General features: G+C 44.1%; 1 protein-coding gene across 1 annotated transcript in view; it reads right to left on the bottom strand.

The window, feature by feature from the left end:
* The window catches only part of MAN1A2 (mannosidase alpha class 1A member 2), a 309610-nt gene that overhangs the window by 250237 nt on the left and 33601 nt on the right, over window positions 1–25772 (bottom strand). The window lies entirely within an intron of this gene.

Here is a 25772-nt window from a genome sequence, read left to right on the forward strand (position 1 = left end):
TCCAAGAGCGCCTGGGAGCTGTTAACTATCGCATAGCATTCCCCACCTCAACCCTAAAGTGTACCATGTTAATTCTCTAAAGCCCTTTTATTCCAGAGACTTGCAGGTTTGTCAGTTTATAGCCCAGGGAGGAGATGATGCTGAGTGGCCTGAAGGTATCTACTATGAAGGAAAAAGTGACGGTGGTGTGGAAGAGGTCAAGTTCTCCACAACCCTGGAACGTCTGCAGCGGCAACAGATCAAGGAGCTGTGCACTAGCTTCGCACCAATGTTCTCAGCCACCCCAAGATGGACCGAACGGGCATACCATTCCATTGACACAGAAAATGCTCACCCAATTAGAACCCCACCCTACCAGATGTCTCCTCATGCCCAAGCTGCTATAGAACGGGAGATCCAAAGCATACTACAGAGGGGTATAATCCACTCCTCTAACAGTGCATGGGCATCTCCAGTGGTTCTAGTTCCCAACAAGATGGGGAAATATGCTTTTGCGTGGACTACCATAAGCTAAATGCTGTAACTTGTCCTGACAACTATCCAATGCCACGCACCGATGAGCTATTTGAAAAATTGGGACGTGCCCAGTTCATCTCTACAATAGACTTAACCAAGGGGTACTGGCAAGTACCGCTAGATGAACCCACCAAAGAAAGGTCAGCCTTCACACACGCAGAGGTGTATGAATTTAATATGCTTCCTTTCGGGCTGTGAAATGCATCCGTCACCTTCCAAAGACTTGTAGATCGTCTCCTAGCAGGATTGGGAGAATATGCAGTTGCCTACCTCGATGATGTGGCCATTTTTTCTGATTCATGGGCAGAACACCTGGAACACCTGGAGAAAGTCTTTGAGCGCATCAGGCAGGCAGGACTAACAGTTAAGGCTAAAAAGTGTCAAATGGGCCAAAACAGAGTGACTTACCTTGGACACCAGGTGGGTCAAGGAACAATAAACCCCCTACAGGCCAAGGTGGATTCTATCCAAAAGTGGCCTGTCCCAAAGTCAAAGAAACAGGTCCAATCCTTCTTAGGCTTGGCCGGATATTACAGGCAATTTGTACCACACTAAAGCCAAATCACTGCCCCACTAACAGACCTGACCAGAAAGACACAGCCAAATGCAGTTAAGTGGACTGATGAGTGTCAGAAGGCCTTTACCCAGCTTAAGGCAACACTCATGTCTGACCCTGTGCTAAGGGCCCCAGACTTTAACAAACCATTCCTAGTAACCACAGATGCATCTGAGCGTGGTGTAGGAGCAGTTTTAATGCAGGAAGGACTGGATCAAGAATTTCATCCTCTCGTGTTTCTCAGCAAAAAACTGTCTGAGAGGGAAAGCCACTGCTCAATCAGTGAAAAAGAATGCTACGCCATTGTGTATGCCCTGGAAAAGCTATGCCCATACGTTTGGGGACAGCAGTTCCAGCTACAAACGGACCACGCTACGCTAAAGTGGCTTCATACTGCCATGGGAAACAACAATAAAACTGCTTCGATGGAGTTTAGCCCTCCAAGATTTTGATTTTGAAATTCAACACATTTCAGGAGCTTCTAACAAAGTAGCTGATGCACTCTCCTGTGAAAGTTTCCCAAAATCAACTAGTTAAAAATTGTCCTTGAAATGTGGAAAATCTTGTAGTTGTATATAATTAGTAGTATATGTAAAGGTGCATGTGTTTTATTAATCTGTTTATTCTAAAGTTCTAGGAAGAAATCACCGTCAGTGTCATTCCACACTATCTGAGATTTGGGGTGTGTGTCTTAAACAGATAGTTAATGGTTAATGTCTCTTTTACCTGTAAAGGGTTAAGAAGCTCAGTAAACCTGGCTGACACCTAACCAGAGGACCAATAGGGGGACAAGATACTTTCAAATCTTGGCGGAGGGAAGTCTTTTGTTTGTGCTCTTTGTTTTGTTGTGGTTCACTCTTGGGACCAAGAGGGACCAGACGTACATCCAGGCTCTCCAAAACTTTCTGAATCAGTCTCTCATGTTTCAAATTTGTAAGTAATTAGCCAGGCAAGGCGTGTTAGTCTTATGTTTGTTTTCTCAACTTGTAAACGTTTCTTTTTGCTGGAAGGATTTTACCTCTGTTTGCTGTAACTTTGAACCTAAGGCTAGGGGGGTACCTCTGGTCTATAGGAATCTGATCACCCTGTAAAGCATTTTCCATCCTGATTTTACAGAGATAATTTTTTCGTTTTCTTTCTTTAATTAAAAGTTTTCTTTTTAAGAACCTGATTGATTCTTCCTTGTTTTAAGATCCAAGGGGATTGAATCTGGACTCACCAGGGATTGGTGGGGGAAAGGAGAGGGATGGTAAATTTCTCCTGGTTTTAAGATCCAAGGGGTTTGGATCTGTGTTCACCAGGGAATTCGTGAAGTCCCTCAAGGCAACCCAGGGAGGGGATGAAGTTTTGGGCGAACAGAGAGTGCCTCAGACACTGGAATTCTGGGTGGTGGCAGTGTACCAGAGCTAAGCTAGTAATTAGGCTTAGAAGTGTCCACGCAGGTCCCCACATCTGTACCCTAAAGTTCAGAGTGGGGAAAGAAACCTTGACAAGGCGGGACCAGAGTCTCTCCACTTCTGGCCATGCTGCTCTCCCCCCAGCCTCCAAAGCAGCTCCAGCTCCAAGGCTGGCAGGCTGCAGCCGTGCTGCTCAGCCCCATCCCACAGAGCAGGTTGTGGCCATGCCGCTGGAGCATGCTGCAGCTACACCACCTGGCCCAGCCCACTGGAACATGCTACAGCCATGCCGCCCAGCCTGCCGGAGCAGCTCCAGCCAGGCCAGAGACATCCTCCCCTGGCCCTCCCCAGGTAAGGTGGGATGGGATGCGATGGGATGGGCAGAGTGTGGGGGGTCTCCAGCTAAAGGTGGGGTCATATGGGGGGTTACTCCCATGACTCCCAGCTTCTCCCCCACAAAACATTTCCCCACCAGTTACTGTCTCAGCCCCTCAGGGTAAGCAGCTGGTCCACCAGGACACTTTGTTTACTTAAGTATCAGAGGAGTAGCTGTGTTAGTCTGGATCTGTAAAAGCAGCAAAGAGTCCTGTGGCACCTTATAGACTAACAGACGTCTTGAGAGCATGAGCTTTCGTGGATGAATACCCACTTCGTCAGATGCATGTAGTGGAAATTTCCAGAGGCAGGTATATATATGCAAGCAAGAATCAGGCTGGAAATAATGAGGTTAGTTCAATCAGAGAGGATAACGCTCTCTTCTAGCAGTTGAGATGTGAACACCAAGGGAGGAGAAACTGCTTTTGTAGTTGGCTAGCCATTCATAGTCTTTGTTTAATCCTGAGCTGATGGTGTCAAATTTGCAGATGAACTGAAGCTCAGCAGTTTCTCTTTCTGTACGGTACTTCACTGACAGATCTGAAAACATAATTGTAAATGAGGGAATCATCAGCCTCTGGATTTTTTTCTAATGGGGTCCTGCAGGGATAAGTTTAATCAATTCAACGTGACCCAATGATCTGGAAGAAAATATAAAATCATTGCTTCCAAAAGTTTGCAGATACAGTGAAACCCCGCTATAATGCGACCTTTGGGGCCCAAAAAATCCCATCGCACTAAATGTGGGGTCACGGTATAATGGGGTTTCAAATCAGTCAGGTGGTCCCCAAAGTGGTGCATTGAGGTGCACTGCCTAGTGCCCCTGGTGCCTAGTGCCCAGCAGGGGAGAGGAGCTGTGGTCCCCCGCCTGCTGGGGACAGAGAACTCCGGGGCTGCAGGCGTCGGTGCTCTCTGTCCCCAGCAGGTGCGGGGCCGTGGCTTCCCCCCCACTTCAAGAGGAGCTGAGAGCCAACAGTAATGTCTGGTGCCTTTGCTGTGCTCGTTTTTCCCTTGGGGTACAGTATTTACCACTTTCTGCAATAATAAAAACTATTGTAAAAACCATGAAATCCTTTATTCAAAGTACAGTACATAAAAGGGCAGGGGGGTAGGGTGGTGGACTGTACATTCAGAGGTTTGAATATGTCCTGTTTGGATTGCTGTTCAATGTCTGCTGCACTTCAGGATTAATATGCTGCAGCGTCATGGGGGTGGAGTGCACAGGGTAAGGATTGTAGTTATCAGGGCTGGTAGGTGATCATACAGGTGTTGGGGGCAGCTGGGGGTAGTAAGAAACAGGCTGCTGGAGAAGGGTGTTTTGTGCAAATACTGAGGAACAAGAAAGAGAGCTTTGGGAGGGGTGTGGGTTACCATGGTACAGATCTGCCTGCATGGCTACGAGAGACTGGAAAGAGTCAGTTTGGCGAGCCAGGAGGCTTATCAACTGCTTCGAGGTTTTTCTGGTAGCCAATTCCTTTCTCCTGCTTTCTGTTTACCTCCACTCATGCATTTTCTCTCTCCATTCCTGCGTCTTCCTACTTTCTCTGGCGTACTGATTCATAACTGCTTCGATCAACTCTTCTTTTGATTTTCGAGGATTTTTCCTCAAGTTCTGCAAGCAATGGGCAGGCGGTGATCCGGCTGCATTATTCAAGGTAAGGTCACTTAAAAAAACATAGATAGAAACATGTAATACAGAGGCTACATTGTTTATTATCACACAGTGAAGGAGTTTGTAGACTTTTTGTAGCATCATTCCCACATACCTAACATAGCACAGAGAGGCCACGGGTGAGTGTTTCTGCCCCGACTTCACCTGGGAAGGGGATCTGCCTAATGGCTCACTGGGGTTTCTCTGCACTGGGTAGAGGAGGGAGCTGGGGGCCTGCACAGGGGACAGGAGGGAACAGAAAGCTGGCGACCTGCAGGGGGGGGGCGGGAACCTGCCGACCTGCAAGGGGGGCGGACCGCGAAGCTGCCGACCTGCAGGGGGGGCGGACCGTGAAGCTGCCGACCTGCAAAGGGGGGGCCGCGAAGCTACCGACCTGCAAGGGGGGGGGGACAGCGAACCTGGCACCCTGCACTGAGCAGTATCCCTACATTCTCAACAGGGTTTCCTACTGCCAGATATATCACTGCTGCGTGTTACCTGGGAAGAGAGGGAGGGTCTTCTACAGCAATGTGGATTCTGCCCTGGTCCCTATGCAGCTTGCCTGTGTGCAGCAATGGTCCCCCCACCCCTCGCGGCACAGTGGCTCGGACGAGTTAGCCTGACCGGGACAAGGACCATGATGGCTCTCCCTATAAACTTGCGCAAGCACATTGCCCACGCTCTGGCTGCAAGTTTTCAAGAGATTACCGAGGCTGATTACAGACACGTGATAGAGCAAATCAATGGGCTATTCCACATTTAGGCATGCATGCAGGCAGCCATAACCCAAACCCTCCTCTCCCAAAACATAAAAATCTGCTTACCCCGAGCATGCTCCTCTGCTTCTTCTTCACCAACTTCCAGCTGCTGCAACTGGCTAGCCTCCTCCTGGCTTGAGAAGAGCTCCTGGCTGCATGCCTCCTGGGACTCTGGGGTGTCTCCCTCCACCCCAGTAGCCTCACTCTCCGCTTCCTCTACATCCTCCCCCACTTCTCCCTGCTCTGAACTCTCCATCATGCTCCTTGGATTGGCAGTGGGGTCACACCCAAGTATGGCATCCAGCTCCTTGTAAAAACAGCAGGTCGTGGGGGCAGCTCCTGAGTGGCGATTTCCCTCACGGGCTTTGCAATAGGCACTGCGCAGCTCCTTTGTTTTTACCCTGCACTGCAACGCGTCCCGTTCATGGCCCCTTAGCAGCAAGGACTTTGATATCTGCCCATAGGTATCATAATTTCTCCAGCTGGAGCGCACCTGTGATTGCACAGCTTCCTCATCCCAAACACTGATGAGGTCCTGCAGCTCGGAACTGTTCCATGCTGGGGCTCGTTTGGGGCATGGAGGCATGGTCGCTGATTGATTGATTGAATGATTGCACTCCACACCTGGCTGAGCAAACAGGAAGGGGATTTTTAAAATTCCCGGGGCATTTAAAGGGGGGGGTCAGCTGAGCCCAGGGCAGTGGAGTGTGAAACGATTACCAGAGTGGCTGAAAAGGTATGCTGGGATACCTCCTTATACCCCGGAGGCCAATAAAGGCGCTGTTGGTGTCCACACCTGATGACCAGCGCTGCATCACCAGCGCTGGAATCGCTATACCCGAGGCAGACCAGGTGTACAGCCAGCGCTGCAACCAGGGAGTTGCAGCGCTGGCTGTGCTTTGCAAGTGTGGCCACATCCTGAGTTGCAGCGCTGTAACCCTCTCACCAGCGCTGCAACTCTCCAGTGTAGCCAAGCCCAAAGTGTGTGACATTCTATGATCTGTGTTATGCATGAGGTTATACGAGAAATTAGATGATCAAAATGGTCTCTCAAAAATCTATGAAAACACCAGAAGTAGTCAGTCAGTCAGTCTTTAATGCAAACTTTTGGTATGGTGTTGAAATGAACCAGTGCTGCTCAGTATACAATGAAGAGTAGTAAGGGTCAGTGAGGGAGACGACAATCCAAAAAACACTCTTTTCCCCCAACAAGATATGGAAAGGGTGGAGGGAAGACCTGACATCCCCAAAGTGAAACCTTGTTAGCAGACATCAATGTACCTCAGCTTAGCTCCCTCAAGGAGAAGCAATTCATCCTCTATGACAGCGATTCTCAACTAGGGGTCTACAGCCCCTTGGGGGACCATGAATAGGTTTCTGGAGGTCCAACAAGCAGAGCAGGAATTAGACTTGCTGAGGCCCAGGCCTGAAGTCCCAGAGCCCCACCATCCCATAGGGGCTGAACCCTGGAGCCTGAGCAACTGAGCTTCACATGGTCCCCTGTGGCATGGAACCCCAAACAATTGCCCTGCTTGCTACCCCCTAGAGCTGGTCCTGGCTTTTATATGCAGAAAGACTTACTGTGGCACAGGTGGGCTATGGAGTTTTTATAGCATGTAGAGGACGGGCACCTCAGAAAAATCCCCATCATTAAAAAGTACAATTTTATAAAACTGACAAAAAAGAAATCAACATGTAAGCCAACCTGCATAAAGTTTTCTTTACATACATTTTAAAAGAAACAGCACTCTACTTAAAATATAGTCAAAACCCAAAAGAATTAAAAGTAGCTCCAAGTGCTATAAAGGTCTCTAAGTCCCCCCCTAATAGTTGTAGCTTTACAATCACATTTTCCTTTGTTTTTCCTCCACTATTGTTGTGTGAAAGGCTCCCATTCTGTTGTGTGAAAGGTGTGGAGCTGCTCTGTAATATTTTATAAATACTACGTGCGGATGTGGTCATTGGGATGTTTACTATATGAATATATTGGTTTAGAGTAAAAGTAGTGCTATCAGGAACAGAAAGGAAAAAAATGGGTCAAGATAACACATACACCCTTTAGAAACACTTGAAGGCTATTAAAGGACAATGACAGCACTGTTAACTGAAGATTTGCCTCCTCTCCAGTCAATTTGCAAAACTTGTTTCAAATAGGAGAGGAAGAAGCCAGTGACCATAGGCAATAAGAACTGTAGAAGATTTAAAAGGAAGGCCTTGGCTTTACTTATGAGTTACAGCGCAATAAAGCCTCCCAGAGCACTGTACCTCACTCCCCATCCACACTGGCAAGACACGTACAACACTGCTGTTATTCCACTTCCCCGAGAAGAATAATGTTTGCGGCGCCTTGGTTACAACTCCCAGGTGTCGGTGTTAACGAGGAGTTAACTTAGTGCGTTGTGATAATCCCCTTATCAAGTGGCCACTCTTCTCATTGTTATGATCGGCTGCAGGAATGCGGAAGTGACAATTCAAAGCTCCATTTCAGAGAAAAAGCAAACATTTTGCTGTTTTCTTTGAGTGAGTGAATGAGAAGCAGGGGGTCGGGGGGGGGTCTGACATTCATGCTGACATTCTCAGCACTCCAAAAACCCACTCACTCTCCCGCCATGCTCCCTGTCACACTCCACCATCCCCCCTTTTGAAAAGCACGTTGGAGCCACATGAATGCTGGGATAGCTGCCCATAATGCACTGCTCCCAATGCAGCTGCAAATGCTGCAAATGTGGCCACAACAGTGTGCTGGCAGCTGTCAGTGTGGACAGACTACAGCGCTTTCCCTACTCAGCTGTACAAAGGCTGGCCACAGCTCTGTACAGTTGCAAGTGTAGCCATACCCGAAGACACTCTCAAGGGCTTGGCTACACTTGCGAGTTAGAGCACATTAAAGCAGCCCCGGACGTCCTAGCTCATTACCTGTCCACACTGGGAAGGAACAGAGAGCTCCAAATCCTCAGCTAGAACGCTGCTGGTATTCCACCTCAGCGAGTGGAATAACGTTTGCTGTGCCTTGGCCACAACGCCCAGGCGTCAGTGTGAACAAGGTGTTGCATTACTGCGCTCTGATTGGCCTCCGGAAATGTCCCATAATCCCCGCAAGTCAAGTGGCCACTCTTATCATTGTTTTTGAATCGCTGCAGGAATGCGGATATGCCCTTTCAAAGCTCCGTTTCTGACAGCTGGCATGCTTATCTGCTCCAAGACAAAGCAACCATTACTGTGGAATACTGTGAGAGGAGAAGCGGAGGAAAAGGGGGTATGCTGCTGTCTGAACTTACAAGACAGCAAGCTGACATGCTCTCAGCCCCCCAAAAACCCACTCTCTCCCCACACATACACAAAACACACTCCCTGTCACACTCTGCCCCCATTTCAAAAGCACTTTGCAGTCACTTGCATGCTGGAATAGCTGCCCATAATGCACCGCTCCCAATGCCGCTGCAAATGCCGCAAATGTGGGCATGCCAGTGTGCTTGAAGCTGTCAATGTGGACAGATTACAGTGCTTTTCCTGCTGCGCTCTCCGAAGGCTGGTTTAACTCAAAGCTCTCTACATCTGCAAGTGTAGCCATGTCCCAAGAGAGGGTGGGTGGTTGTTCAGAGAAACCTGGAAGAGACATAAGACACCCTGCTGGGGTGTCTGAAGACGGTCAGGTCTGCTTAGGTTACCATCAGGGATGATAACCCATTAGGTAAGAGACATGTGTGCAGCCTATTTGTTGTTTTAAAATCCTTATGCTTTCTTCCTACTGCTAAAATTAATAGTCCTGGTCACAGACTCCTGACAGAAAGAACCGCAGGAACCTGAACTCAGTTGGACCCACTGGGTAAGAACAGTTGATAAACATGGTACTGCAACACATGTGTTTAAGATTGCAGGACTGCAAAAATCCAACCTGGAACAATTAAAGACAGGAGGCTGAACACTTGAGGGAGTGCGCTCAGGGAAACAAAGGGAACAAAGGTACAGCTAGCACTGTAATCATGACATCCATAGGAACCCAACTGGAAAACTAACTAGGTAGGGGAAACAGTGAAATTGACTAGACACAATGAGACTTAGGTGTTGCATTGCTCTGCATTGCATTGCCCAAATTTTAGGTGTGTCTCCCTGATAGACTTGCACATCTTAGCTTTTCTGCAGTGGTGAAAGGGAAGATAGCTAATGCAAGCCATTTACCTGAGGCACTGTGTCACCACTAGAATAGTTAGAACACATTCCACCCTTCCACCCTCATATAAGGGGTCTTCACTAGAATCTACTTTTCCAGAAAAGCCCAAAGTTTTGTCAAAGATGGGACAGACAACTTGCAAGTCTACCTAAGAAAAAAAGTCCTGATAGAGATCTGCAATCTGAAGCTATAAAACTGCAGACTAGGCATAAATGAAGGTTACTTACTTGTAACTTGAGTTCTTTGAGATAACTCTGAATATTAACACTTACGGATAATGTGCTGCCAGGTGGTGATTTATGTTAGAATCTTCTGCAAACTGTGCTTGTTGGAGTACACCTGTGTCCTCTCCTACTCTTCCTCTCAGTGTCTTCAAATGCTTTGAGGGCAGTACTAAAAAATCCCAGAGTTGGGAACACAGTCCTAATTAAATAATGATTGCATCATTGCTCTGCCATATTTGACATCTGCTATAGTAGCACGATCCAGCACATAATATTTAGCAAACATGTGCACCGACTTCCAAGTAGTAGCCTTGCATACTTCCCTAATAAGAAATGTTTGAGTGAAGCTAATGATGCTTCCAGCACTTGAAGAATAAGGCCATTCAATTGGCAGCTCAGGAATTTCAGCTACTTCATAATATTGCACGATGCATTGTTTAACCCATCCAGAAACAGTACGAGTGGACACATTAGGACCTGTGATTTTTAGCATAAGAAACAGTCTAGGTGACTTCCTAAAACTTGTAGGTGTATTTAAGTAGTCTGGAAGAGCCAACCTATCATCTAAAAGTACGTACACAGACTCTGCTTTATTAGCATGAGGTCTTGGAAAGAAAACAGTAAATCAATTGTTTGATGTGAAACAAACTATTTTTGATAAAAACCTGGGTTGGGTCTGAGGACCACTTTATCTTTTCGAAAATTAGTAAGTGGTGGGTCATCAGGGTGTGTAATTCACTCACCTTTCTGACTGACATAATAGCAGTGATGTATGCCAGTTTAATAGATAAATAAAATAACACTCCATCATGGAATCTAAAGGGTGATCTAATACTCATAAATAATACCAAATTAAGATCCTAAATTGGGACAGGATCCCTAAAAGAAGGATATATGTTAGATAACCCATTCATAAACCCTTTCACAGAGTCATGTACAAATAGTGATCTACCATTGACCAAAAACATGGTAAACTGAAATAGCAGCCAGGTGAACTCTTAAACAAGAATTAGACAACACTTCAATATTTAATGTCCTTAAAGTCTAAAGAATAAGAGGTATGGAAGCTCCCACCAAAGAGTCAGATTTCCCCTTCATCCAAGCAACAAATGTATTTCATTTTAACTGATAACACTCTCTTGTAGTCTACAAGGTGCCTCAGGACTCTTTGCTGCTTTTACAGATCTAAACTAACATGGCTACCCCTCTGATACTTGACTCTCTTGTAGATAGTTTTCTAGAACTGAGCAGTATATTCTACACCAAAGAAGAACATGACTGCTCAAGACTAGTCAAAGTCCAATGGCCCTTCATGGTCAGATGAAGAGACTGTGGATCTGGATGGATCTGGATCTGCTTTGTTGCAGTTATAAAATATCCAGAGACAGTAGAAGGCACCATGTGTCTGACAGGTGAAGGAGATCTGAATGGCTCTTAATGCCAATACAGTGACATGCAAGTTCATTATTTGGAAAGTCCAGTGGCCCAATTGTAAATGGAGACAAACAATCTCACCATTCAATGTTGGATGCATCTGATGTTAGCATCACCGATGGCAAAGGGAGATTGAATAGAACATCTTGGCAAACATTTGATCTGTTCATCCACTGCCTCAGCCAACCCAGAAATTCATGAAGCATGGTGAAAAACACAGAAAAACATGTGCCGTACTGCCCAAATTCTGAGATGAACAAAAGGAGTAACATAAGTGGTAACTGCCATCAACCCCAGGAGACCCAGGAAGAGGACCACCTTACTGATGATTTCACAAATCTGAACCTACTTGTTCTATTTTTAGAAACATATTTTCTGTAAGGAAAGCTCTCCCTGCTACGGAGATCAGTATGGATCCTATAATCCTCTGTGTTGGGCAGAGATTTGACTTCTTGAGAAGTAACCCACTCCTGAGAAGAGGGGGACTGTTACCTCGAAGTGAAGTAACAGGACTCGCCACATTCAACAGCCAATTGTCCAAAGGCATGTAAACAAAAATATCCTGTTTTCTTAGGTGCACCACTACCACCAAAAGGTACTTTGAAAAAAAAGAAAAAAAAATGTTGGTATTGACAACACTCCAAACAGGAAAACTTTGTATTGGAAACAGGGCCGTCCGGGGGGGGGCAAGTGGGGCAATTTGCCCCAGACCCCGCGAGCTGCTCTAGGTTTTCGGCAGCACTTTGGCAGTGGGCTCATCACTTACTCTGGGTCTTCAGCGGCGGGTCCATCAGTGTAGCGCAAGACTTGGAGCGAGTGAAGGACCTGCCGCTGAAGTGCTGCCAAAGCCTCGGAGCGCCGCCTGGTGAGTACAAGTGCCGCCGCAAGCAGCAGGGAAAAAAAAAAAAAGACCCGATCAGCAGCACTTAGACTGCTCTACCACCGCCGCCGAGAAGGACCCGCTGCTGAATTGCCGCCGAAGACCTCGCCCTGCCCCAGGCCCCCTGAATCCTCTGGGTGGCCCTGATTGGAAATGCTGCCCCGCCAAAATGAACTGCAGGTATTTTGATGACTGTGCTAGACAGCAATATGACAATACACATTCTTTAAAATTGAGAGTGGGGAACCTTCCTGTAAGCAAAGAAATTAGAGGCTAGAGTTAACATCCAAAACAGGAATTTTCAAGTGTACCTGTTCTAATTTCTTAGATCTAAAATCAGATTAAAAAACTCAACTTTTTTATCAGAATGAAACGTTATGAAAAATGCTCTTCAGAAGGCAATGAGTGTGTAAGATGACATGGACGTGTCTGAACTACCTTGATCAACAGGTTAGGAAACTTATTTTTGCATCATTCTTATGGGCTATCTACCATATTTTACTATGCTATGAAATTATAACTTTGATTATTTTCATAAAGTTATGTTTTGGGTGGATTCATTACTTATGAATTTCAGAATGTTTGTGTTCAAAATCTAATTGGTATGTTAGTTTGTTGTGGGAGTATTTATCAATTACATTTTTACTGTTATTGCAGTAAATGACTTTTTTATTGCTCAATATAATTAAACATCCTAAGTGAAGATTTCCTGTTTAAAAGTAAAGATGTATTAGGCACTTATGAATTTTAACATTTAAAAATATTTTTCTCAAGCTGTTGGGTATGTTGCTAAGATAAGTGTTTAAATAGATTTAGACCATCCTTATGACTAATTATTTTCTCTATAAAACTGGGTTTAGAATAAATTATATCATTTAAACAGTGAACAAACAGCTGCAGTAGGAGTACAATCTTATATTTTTAAAGCAGTTCACTGAGTAATAGTGAGTGAAAGTGAGGACTGGTCTACACTACCGCTTAAGTCAATGTAACCTACGTTGTTCAGAGGTGTGAAAAAGACACACACACCCCCGAGCGACATAAGTTACATCAACCTAAACACTGTCCAGCCTAGTGCTGTGTCAGCAGGAGTCGCTCTCCTGCCAATATAGCTTCTGCCTCTTGTGAAGGTGGTGTAATTATGCCGACAGGGATGCGCTCTTCTGTCAGCATAGCACATCTTCTAATGCAGCTGTGCCGATGCAGCACTTGAGCGTAGACTTGCTCTGAGATTTTTACCATTTTGTTTCGGGTCCAGGTTAGACATAAGGGGTTATGAATGTTCATCATGTGCAATGTCTAAAACTTCATTGTGATCTGTTGGTACCACCATCAGTGTTGCAATTACACGTCAAACAACAAATTACTTGCATAAAAACAAAAAAGACTTTCTTCATCAGCCAATAAAAGCATGCATGAGTTTCTGGTCAGGACAAGCAAATTCCAGCAAGACTCCATAGATGCAAAGATTGCTTCGTTCATTTATGCAACACATTCTCCCTTTCATCTTGTCCTGAACAGTTCATTGACATGGTTCAGTCATTACAACCCAGACTAGACTATACGCGGCAGAGCAAACGTTGCTGGAGATAGTGTATAAGAAGGAAATGTAATAGTGTACAAAAAAAAAATTTGACGGGAAATGTGTTAACCTGACTCTTGCTGGGTGGAAAAATGTACACAATGATCCAGTAATAAGTGCTTAAGTGACAACAGAAGATGGGGTTGTTGATCTTACAGATATATTACTTACAGAAGTGATACATCAGGGAATGCTATACAGCAGGATACTTAAACCTCCTAACATTTTGGGGCTTGACCCCAATATGAACAATAATGTAAATGCAGCAAAGAATCCTGTGGCACCTTATAGACTAACAGACGTTTTGGAGCATGAGCTTTCGTGGGTGAATACCCACTTCCTCAGATGCATGTAATGGAAATATCCAGGGGCAGGTATATATATGTGTGCTAGCAAGCAAGCTAGAGATAACGAGGTCAGTTCAATCAGGGAGGATGAGGCCCTGTTCTAGCAGTTGAGGTGTGAAAACCAAGAGAGGAGAAACTGGTTCTGTAATTGGCAAGCCATTCACAGTCTTTGTTCAATCCTGAGCTGATGGTGTCAAATTTGCAGATGAACTGAAGCTCAGCAGTTTCTCTTTGAAGTCTGGTCCTGAAGTTTTTTTGCTGCAGGATGGCCACCTTAAGGTCTGCTATAGTGTGGCCAGGGAGGTTGAAGTGCTCTCCTACAGGTTTTTGTATATTGCCATTCCTAATGTCTGATTTGTGTCCATTTATCCTTTTCCGTAGAGACTGTCCAGTTTGGCCGATGTACATAGCAGAGGGGCATTGCTGGCATATGATGGCGTATATTACATTGGTGGATGTGCAGGTGAATGAACCAGTGATGGTGTGGCTGATCTGGTTAGGTCCTGTGATGGTGTCGCTGGTGTAGATATGTGGGCAGAGTTGGCATCGAGGTTTGTTGCATGGATTGGTTCCTGAGCTAGAGTTATTATGGTGTGGTGTGCAGTTACTGGTGAGAATATGTTTCAGGTTGGCAGGTTGTCTGTGGGCAAGGATTGGCCTGCCACCCAAGGCCTGTGAAAGTGTGGGATCATTGTCCAGGATGGGTTGTAGATCCTTGATGATGCGTTGAAGGGGTTTTAGCTGGGGGCTGTATGTGATGGCCAGTGGAGTCCTGTTGGTTTCTCTCTTGAGTTTGTCTTGCAGTAGGAGGCTTCTGGGTACACGTCTGGCTCTGTTGATCTGTGTCCTTATTTCCTCATGCGGGTATTGTAGTTTTGAGAATGCTTGGTGGAGATTTTGTAGGTGTTGGTCTCTGTCTGAGGGGTTAGAGCAGATGCGGTTGTACCTCAGTGCTTGGCTGTAGACAATGGATCGTGTGATGTGCCCGGGATGGAAGCTGGAGGCATGAAGGTAGGCATAGCGGTCGGTGGGTTTTCGATATAGGGTGGTGTTAATGTGACCATCACTTATTTGCACCGTGGTGTCAAGAAAGTGGACCTCCCGTGTAGATTGGTCCAGGCTGAGGTTGATGGTGGGGTGGAAGCTGTTGAAATCATGGTGGAATTTTTCCAGAGTCTCCTTCCCATGGGTCCAGATGATGAAGATGTCATCAATGTAGCGTAGATAGAGAAGGGGTGTGAGTGGACGAGAGCTGAGGAAGCGTTGTTCCAGGTCGGCCATGAAGATATTGGCATATTGTGGGGCCATGCGGGTGCCCATAGCAGTGCCACTGATCTGGAGATATATATTGTCATCAAATTTGAAATAGTTGTGTGTAAGTATAAAGGCACAGAGCTCAGCAGCCAGTTGTGCTGTGGCATCATCAGGGATGGTGTTCTTGACAGCTTGTATTCCATCTGTGTGTGGGATGTTTGTGTAGAGAGCCTCTACATCCATGGTGGCTAGGATGGTGTTTTCTGGGAGGTCACCAATGCATTGTAGTTTCCTCAGGAAATCAGTGGTGTCGCGGAGATAGCTGGGAGTGCTGGTGGCATAGGGTCTGAGTAGAGAGTCCATATATCCAGACAGTCCTTCAGTGAGAGTGCCAATGCCCGAGATGATGGGGCGTCCAGGATTTCCGGGTTTGTGGATCTTGGGTAGTAGATAGAATAACCCTGGTCGGGGCTCTAGGGGTATGTTGATTTCTTCTGGTGTTAGTGTAGGGAGTGTCCTGAGTAGATGCTGTAGTTTCTTAGTGTATTCCTCAGTGGGATCTGAGGGAAGTGGCCTGTAGAATTTGGTATTGGAGAGTTGTCTGGCTGCCTCCTTTTGATAGTCAGACCTGTTCATGATGACAACAGCACCTCCTTTATCAGCCTCTTTGATGATAATGTCAGGGTGGTTTCTGAGGCTGTGGATGGCATTGCGTTCTGCACGGCTTAGGTTGTGAGGCAAGCGATGTTGTTGTTCCACGATTTCTGCCTGTGCACGCCGGCGGAAGCATTCAATGTATAGGTCCAGGCTGTCATTTCGACCGTCAGGAGGAGTCCATGTACTGGCCATCACATACAGCCCCCAGCTAAAACCCCTTCAACGCATCATCAAGGATCTACAACCCATCCTGGACAATGATCCCACACTTTCACAGGCCTTGGGTGGCAGGCCAATCCTTGCCCACAGACAACCTGCCAACCTGAAACATATTCTCACCAGTAACTGCACACCACACCATAATAACTCTAGCTCAGGAACCAATCCATGCAACAAACCTCGATGCCAACTCTGCCCACATATCTACACCAGCGACACCATCACAGGACCTAACCAGATCAGCCACACCATCACTGGTTCATTCACCTGCACATCCACCAATGTAATATACGCCATCATATGCCAGCAATGCCCCTCTGCTATGTACATCGGCCAAACTGGACAGTCTCTACGGAAAAGGATAAATGGACACAAATCAGACATTAGGAATGGCAATATACAAAAACCTGTAGGAGAGCACTTCAACCTCCCTGGCCACACTATAGCAGACCTTAAGGTGGCCATCCTGCAGCAAAAAAACTTCAGGACCAGACTTCAAAGAGAAACTGCTGAGCTTCAGTTCATCTGCAAATTTGACACCATCAGCTCAGGATTGAACAAAGACTGTGAATGGCTTGCCAATTACAGAACCAGTTTCTCCTCTCTTGGTTTTCACACCTCAACTGCTAGAACAGGGCCTCATCCTCCCTGATTGAACTGACCTCGTTATCTCTAGCTTGCTTGCTAGCACACATATATATACCTGCCCCTGGATATTTCCATTACATGCATCTGAGGAAGTGGGTATTCACCCACGAAAGCTCATGCTCCAAAACGTCTGTTAGTCTATAAGGTGCCACAGGATTCTTTGCTGCTTTTACAGATCCAGACTAACACGGCTACCCTCTGATACTTGACAATAATGTAAATAATTTTCATGCTAAATCTGTTCCTCTTCATATATTAAGTATTCTCAAATTAGGATGCGGTCATTGTTTTTACCATCCTATCTGTTGTCATTTTTGTGTAACAAAGAAAAGTTACTAAAAGGGTAATGGGGTCGGTTAGACCCCTCAATGTTAGCAAATAGGGAAAATGAAGTTACTGCACTTTCAAGGTATTTGGGGGTCTCCTGGACTCCAAACATGTACAAAACTATAAATAAAACATTATAGGCAAACCATTCACTCTTCTTTAAATAGTCTCAAGCAATAAGGACAACCTCTTAGGTTTGGTTTTGTCTACATACCTGTTGTGATTTTAGCGTATTGAAAAAACTCACTCAACTGGTATTGGGATCAATTAGACCTCAAATTAATTATGCAGGTATTCCAACATCAGATTGTTTTTATTTTGAAACAGCAGTTATGACATGACTGTATGAATCTCTCTCATTGATTTTATTGTCACAGTTTCAGTGGTTCTTGTTATACAAAAATGCACCAAAAGGTCTTGGGGATCTCTTAGAAACCCAGGTAACATTTGCCTCATGTATCATCACAACTGTCCAGCAAACTTAGTTTCTTTGAAGATAACATTGTCAAATTAATTTTCTGGGATGCCTACATTTGCTAGGAAGAGTTTCTGCAGAAGCCACAATTGTCAGACATTTTCTGGCAAGCCCTCATCTGACAGATTCTGTTGTTGGGGCAGATTCACTGCTGCTGGGGGAAAGAGTCACTGTTGCATTGCACATACACAGTGCATGTCTGAATGCATGTATTGTTTAGATTTTGTTAGATCGTAAGTGGCATTATAAATCTTTGAGTAACTGATGGATGTTTCTCAGGGAGCTAGATACAGAAATGGTGAAACCACTAGTGCAGAAATGAAACACTGCAGCCTTGCCTCAGGCTTCTAGAGAAGCAGTGTTTAGTCAGTGTGCTGGATACTTATCCAGAACTTCGGAAACAGGGAAGATGTTACGTTTATGCCAGAAAACGAGACAGAAAAACACATCAAAAATATGCGAAGTGTAAAAACTCTGTATGTTCAGAACATGTCACCTATTTGCTCCATTTGTTCATATTGGTAGGACATTTACTGCCACTCTGCTATGTTTGTATCTTTTATATTAGTGCTATTTTTGTTGTCTAAACATGGGGTCATTTAGAAACCAACATCTATATAGTGTGTAGCTTCTGAATCTAGGAAAGTTTTAACATGTTCATAGTTTTACAGTTCACTGGTTACAATAAAATCAATTTTAAATGCATCTTATGAGGGGAGGGATGTTCAAATTTTGACATAATAGGGACCTCCAAGATTCCAGTACAAAAGTAGTCAGGTGATTTCTGGTTCAATATGAGGGTTAAAAGAAGTAGCAGTAAAAAGCTATAACAAAACTTTAAACAAAAATTCAAGAGTTGCGTGTAGCTTTGCCAAACACAAATGTAGCAAAGATGAGAAGAGACATTGAAGAAAATAATTAAGGGAACCAGAAAATTATAACATATGGGTAAGGCCCTACCAAATTCATGGCCATGAAAAATGTGTCAAGGACCTGGAAATCTAGTGTCCTCCCATGAAATCTGGTCTTTTACGCTATACTATACAGATTTCATGGGGGAGACTAGCATTTCTCAAACTGGAGGTCCTTATCCAAAAGGGAGTTGCAGGGGGATCACAAGGTTATTTTAGCGGGGTCATCGTATTGCCACCCTTACTGCCTTCAGAGCTGGGTGACCAGAGAGCAGTGGCTGTTGGCCAGGTGCCCCCCGCTGAAGGTAGTGCCCCACCAGTAGCAGCACAGAAGGGTGGTAATACCATACCATGCCACTCTTACTTTCGTGCTGCTGCCTTTAGAGCTGGGCATCTGGAGAGTTGCAGCTGCTCACTGAGGACCCATACCATACAATGCCATCCTTACTTCTGCACTGCTGCTGGCGGCAGCTCTGCCTTCAGAGCTGGGATCCCGGCCAACAGTCACTCTCTCCAGCTCTGAAGGCAGTGCTGCCACTTGCAGCAGCGCAGAAGTAAAAGTAACAGTACTGCAACTCTCTCCCTGCAATAACCTTGCGATCTCCCCACAACTCCATTTTGGGTCAGGACTCCTACAATTACAACAATGTGAAATTTCAGATTTAAATTGCTGAAATCATGAAATTTATTATTTTTAAAATCCTATGACCGTGAAATTGACGGTGAATTTGGTAGGGCCCTAAATATGGGTATAGAGCTCGTCTGATGCATCTTTTAGCCAAAGACTTATGAACAACTCCAGGAATAAAGGAAAATGATGCTGAATTTGCAAGATACTTTTGTAACCACATTGCTTCAGCTTCACGGGAGTGAGCAGCAGGATCCAAACTAATCCTTCCGCATAATGTATGATGGAATTCAGTGGTTGACTATTTTGAGCTATTTATTAAGAACTGACCTATTCTGATGACAATTTGTGAAGAAATTCATGACAAAATAGATGGAACAATCACTGCCAAAGTAGTTAACATTAGACTAAAGATAAATGTTAGAGACATGCTGAATACACTGAAACCTATTTCCATAGCCTTGGACAAACAGCAGAAAGATTTCTGCTATATTACTGAAGAAATTTGGGGACAATTTCAAGAAACATTGAAGAAAGAAATACCCAGCAACAAAGTTAAATTGCAGGCAGTTTAGAAGCAGATGGATTAAGCATTTACTCCATCTCATTTTCTTGCCAATATTCTCAACAAAAATACCACAGTGGATCCCTAAGTGCTGAAGAAGATGCTGCTATGACATAGGAATCTAATAATCACCCATCAATCTTGCCAGCTATAATAAATTTCAGAGCTGGAGGTGAACCATTCAATGAGTATTTAGTTGGTGTTTTAAAGAAAGTCACACCAGTGGAGGTCACTTGCTAAGCACCTGGAACCAGAGCTTGTTAAAGTGCTAAATCAGCTTTTGACAGCAGTAGCCTCTTCTGCAGGCACAGCAAGAGTACTTTCTTCATTTTGACTAATTCATTCAAAGTTGAGAAATTGATTGGGAAGTGAAAAAGTAGGAAAACGTGTCTTTCTCTTCCAGTCTATGAATGAGGAGGGAGAGGATCTATTAATCTGAAAAGTTTGAAGGACAGCCTAAGTAGTTTAGGGCTGGTTTTCCCTACAAAGTTAGGTCATCTTAACTACACCACTCAGGGCTATGAAAAATTTTACATCCTAGGCAATGTAACTAAGCAGGTCTGCACCTCATTGTAGAGAGGTGGATTTACCACAGCAACAGAAGAACCCCCACTATCGCTGTACTGAGTATCTATGCTACAGTGCTACATGAGCACAGCTGCAGCACTGCAGCAGTGTCGCTGTAGCGTTTCTAGTGCAAACATACCCTTAGGAGACTGTCTTATTTTGAAGGGACATAGGCAAGAAGGCATTTAAGTTCCAATCACTTTCACTTAGGCATATCTGAAAATTTTCTTAGGCTGAAATAATAGTTTAATTCACTAACTATAGTTAATCCCCCTATTTAATAAATCAATTAGCTGTAAATTTGAAACATATTTTGAAACAGAAGTATATGTATCGAAAACATTAAAGGTTTTAATAAAAAAAATAGATGCTGTTTTATGGATTTGATTAAACTGAAATTACCATCCTAATGAAGCTTGACACTAATATTAAACAAAAAAACAAATCTAGTAAGTCAGCTATATAGTATTCACCATTTTCTACCATACTAAATATATACAATAACGATAGTGCACCCTCCTAGGTAGCAAAAAGGTATACCAGATCTACTGTAAAGGCTCTACTTAGCTGTAAATCAACATTTTTTATGGTTGTATCAACCAATAAGAATGTACTTTTTTTTAGAAAATAACTTGAATAAAAATGAAAGGTTGATTAAAATCAATTATTTAAATTGAAGCTTTCCACTTGGAGATTTAAATCGCCTTGATTTAAATCAATCCATCCTGCCACAAAGTCATGGAACTGCAGAACATTCTCACAAGGGGAGGAGGTATAAGACACACCCATAGGCGCGTCAAGTGACAAGTCCAGAACAAGGACTGTATCTAGTGTCTCCTGTTCAAAAAGAGGATCAATTTCCTCCTCCCTGTTTTCTAAGAGTGCTGTTCAGTACCACTGTCAGTACTAACAGATCCGGAGGAACCAGTTGAGATGAATGATAAGCCACTGAATCCTTATTAGAGGAAACTTCACCTCTCCATCCATGAGGAGGATAATCAAAAAACTGTTCTGGTGGAAACCAATACGATCATGAAGACCATGGCTGCCAGTCTCTCCAGTAGCTGGGATTGGATATGTACCCATACAAGGAGGAGTGAAAGGGTAAGATGGCACAAAATTAGACAAAGCAGGTCTGATTCTTCCTCTATCCTCTTCTAAGGATGGACCAGACCTCTTATCTGGTATGGATCTCCATGCAGAGATCAACAGAGCCAGAGAATGGAGAGGAACAAGGGGTGAGAAAGATCTGCCCAGACATCCTATAAGAGTCTTGCGGGGAGGCACAGAAATGTCTGGAGACAAGCAAACAATCTTCTCTACTTTCTTCTTGTATAACCTTTGTTCTTTTTCTTCAGTAGGTCCTGGTGGTGAGGCCTAAAAGTAGGGTGGGCGTGTGGTTGCTGAGGATGGAACTGCTGACAAAACCAGTACTAATAAACTCAATAAATCCCTCACCACAGCATAATCTTCCGGAGTTCACAGCCCTGGGATAGCCACCTGCTAGTGGGACAACACACACAGCCCTATTGTGCTTGACGGTGATACTTCAGGGGCTGGTCTCAATGGTGCGTGTCCTGGCACCAGAGTTGACACTCCCACCCAAGAAGATGACTGTCTCACAGAGTGTCCCAACTTCAAGTACACTCTATTTCCTTTGTTCACATGCTTACTGAACTTGGTGCCAAGGATCTCTCTCTTCTGGATGCTGAGTACTTCAAGAAAAACTTGTTGTGTGTCTTCCTCAGTACCAGGGAAGGAGAGTGGTGCAAGGATGCAGCCAACACAAGAGGAGTGCTCCAGACTGCAGCCGATGTTCTCGACAGCTGTTCTAAGCAGGAAGGCTCTGAGGGAGGGCACAGTACTGACTTCATCAGTAAAAATTTAAGTCTGGATGCCCTATCATTTGTGGTCCTTGGTTTAAAGTTCTAAAACTTTGACACTGATCCTGGATGTGTGACTCCCTGAAATACTTTAGGCAACTGGAGTGCAGATCACTTACCGGCATTGGCTTTTTGCAGGAATGACAGGGCTTGAAGCCCAGTGATGAAAGTATGCCCTAGTACCAGAATGCAACAAGGGGAATCAGAGTACATAACACTCTACAAAGCAAACTTAGTACTAAAAACTACCTAACACTAAAACTATGGCTAACCAAGTACCCAGCCAGGTACAAAATAGACAAATTGGGAAAGCTTGCAAAGGCAAGATGACATTCCAACAACTGTCACAGGAGACTAGAAGGAACTGAGGGGTGTCAGGGTGGCTCTGCCCTTTATACCATCAGGCAGCACAAGTCAGCAGAGGGCACATGTACCACCTTGACAGGTACCGCTGAGGGGAAAATCTCCAACAACTGCACTGGTGCGTGCACACACACATACACACAAAGTGGAACGGACATGTGCAATCACACAATAAGAAACAAAGTTTATCAAAACATGTTTTGCATTTAAAACTAAAAAAGGAAAGTAGTATCTGTAGTTTGTGAATGAACTGTTTCTGATCACCAAATCCTTCAAGATTTTAGAACTAGTAAATTTCATACTCATACACCTAGTTTTTTATTCAGATTGGAAGAAGAAAACAAGCTTTCTGCTTTTTCAACATCCAATTGATTTCTTAACTTTGAATGAAGCAGATATTTAACTGAACAAGTTGAACTGAGATGAAATAAATATTCTCTCTGCCCTATAAAAAGTTACCACTGCCAAAAGCTGGCTGAGCACTTCTACGGACTCTTGCTGCAGATGCTTAGCCTATGACAAACTACGAACTGATGAAACGTTCTTTAAAACTTGGCAAATGTACTGCTTAGTATTATTTTTGCATTTAATTTTAATTATTTTTACAATTATAATAAAGTTAGGCCTTAACATAGGTTGACATTTTCAAATTTAAAATATTTAGCCACTGATTTTACCCATGACTGATTTCCTTCAAATAGCTTTTAGTGTATAATATTAATTCTTCTTCCATGTGTAGCACTTCAGTGCAATTCTCAAAGCACTTCCAAAAAGAATTATACATTTACTTGGTGGTACTTTATGGATTTTAAAAATTGTATTAGTTATTAATAGGGCCCTACCAAACTCACAGTCTATTTTGGTCAATTTCACGGTCATGGGATTTTAAAAATCATAAATTTCATTATTTCAGCTATTTAAATCTCCCGCTGTTATAACTGTAGGAGTCCTGACCCAAAAGAGAGTTGGGGGGTGTCACAAGGTTATTGTAGGGGGGCTGCAGTACATCTACTCTTACTTCTGCGCTGCTGCAGGCAGTGGCACTGCCTTCAGAGCTGGGCAGCTGGAGAGAGGCAGCTGCTGGCCAGGAGCCCAGCTCTGAAAGCAGCAGTGCAAAAAATAAGGGTGGCAAAAAGGATTGGGTGGATGAGATTCTGTGGCCTGCATCGTGCAGGAGGTCAGATTAGATGATCATAATGGTCCCTTCTGACCTTAAAGTCTATGATTCTATGAAAATAACCTTCCAATCCCCCTTCAACTCCCTTTTGATTCAGGACCCTCAATTTGAGAAACACTGGTCTTCCCCGTGAAATCTGTATAGTGTAGTACAAAAGCACACAAAAGACCAGATTTCATGGGGGGAGACCAGATTTCATGGTCCATGATGCGTTTTTCATGGCTATGAATTTGGTAGGGCCCTAGCTATTATTAAGATTGAAGTATTTAAAATAAAAACCATAGGACAGAAATAAGGGAACAGAAAATAGCAGGTAGGAGAAAGAATAAACATGAGCAAGAGGGTGGGGAGAAAGAAGAACAGAGACAGGCTGAAGGAATAAGAAGAAGAGAAAGGGGAAGATGAAGAAGAGAATGACAGAGAGAAGTGGTGGTGGGAAAGAAGGGCTGAAGATCGGTAAGAAGGTCAGAACAAACATTTAACCAATCAAGAGGAAGTCTAGTCCATTTTGAAGAGAGATCCTTCTGATTCCTGTATCAGAGGGTAGCCGTGTTGGTCTGTAGCCACAAAAACAACGAGGAGTCGGGTGGCACCTTAAAGACTAACAGATTTTTTTGGACATAAGCTTTCATGAGTAAAAAACAATTTCTTTAGATGTCTTTAGGGTCTCTATCTCTCTCAAAAGACTATGCTTGCTAACAAAAATTTCTTTGGTGCGATAAGAGTGTGGCGTATTTGAGAAAGAATTTATTGTGAAGTCTGGAATGCTGCCACATTTTCCACGATGCCACATAAAGTTAATCTTACACAAACTTTCTTTAAAGATTTTGCCATGCTATACAAAGCCATTTATATTGCTTTAATCTGTGCAAAACGAATATTATGTACACTATCCATTTTTCACAATGAAGTAGAACCCTGCTTTGAAGAGCGACCCTTTTCTATAAAAAATTACAGTTCTATTTACAGTTCTAAAATAGGCTTCCTAAAAAAAATCCGTAAAAAGGTAAACATTATTTAATTTGCTCAAATATTTGAAACTTGGAATATGCCAGATTTACAGTTGCCCATGCAACCTTAATTCCCACCCCCCCACCCCAGCCCCGGCATCCATCCTGTGCACTGAATTAAGTAGGGGTCCTGTGACAAAAATAGTACGTAATCATGTAATTAAAGACTGTACCATAATGCATACACTCAAGAGGGTAAAACTAAGGTTGCACAGGCAATCAGAAAGCTACGTTTTCTAACTTTCAAGTGCTTGATTTTGCAACCTAAATAATGTTCTTTTATCACTGGAATTTTTTAGAATAATTTCCTAGTAAGTATGGCTTATATTTTTATAAAGCAAGTTAAAACCAATTCTATTATGAGCAACTGTTACAACCCCTCCATTACGCATCCTCTTTAGAAGATGAACCCTGAATCTTCAGCACTGCAAAACAGACTGCTGCTACCTTGAGTTACGACTAACTAAATCAGCTGGCAGCAGGGGAGGCTATTATACCAGATGGAGGAATTAAACACTTGATCCACATCCTAGCCATGGAAGATGATCTGATGGGTGGAACCCAGCCCAGCTCGCTCCCTTTCCCCTTCCATACCAGAAATTATTGGGGTAGCTTCTGCCCCATATGGTGCCTCTAGAAGGGAAGAGATGAACTGCTGGGGCAATGTACTGGGTCCTGAGGGATGGTTGGGAGCTTGACTCATCCCCCACCCTTCCCAGGAACTGGAAGAGCTCATGTGGCAGGCTTGGGGCATGGTAGGGAAGAGACAGGTCACAAAGGCCTGGAAGACTAGGGAGCAGCTTGGCCCAGCTCCCTCCTCTTTCTCCACCTGACCCATATGATGTCCTTAGGAGTGGGCATGAGACATTGGAACCATTTGCCCCATCAACAGATGTACTAGAAGTTTCCAGGTGTGTGCTACTGCTGCAGTCGTGGAGGCATCATCCACTCTTAAAATGTTCATGTGTAGTTATTCTGGCATTCCTGAACACCTTGTTCAAGAAAAAGGAAGCAGTAATTAACAGATTATTCTCCAGCAAAAGCTGAATGGAATTTCATGGGACAAAGAAAAGCCATTTCTGTATCTGAAGTCATTCCGCCTCTAAATATCAAAGGCCTGCTGTAGATAATGGAGATGTCATTGCTTCTCAGAGACAAGGTCTGAAGAATCTTTTATAATGGAAAATGTTAGGCAAA

This window comes from Gopherus evgoodei, chromosome 1, assembly GCF_007399415.2.
Source record: "Gopherus evgoodei ecotype Sinaloan lineage chromosome 1, rGopEvg1_v1.p, whole genome shotgun sequence".
Classification (NCBI taxonomy): Eukaryota; Metazoa; Chordata; order Testudines; family Testudinidae; genus Gopherus; species Gopherus evgoodei.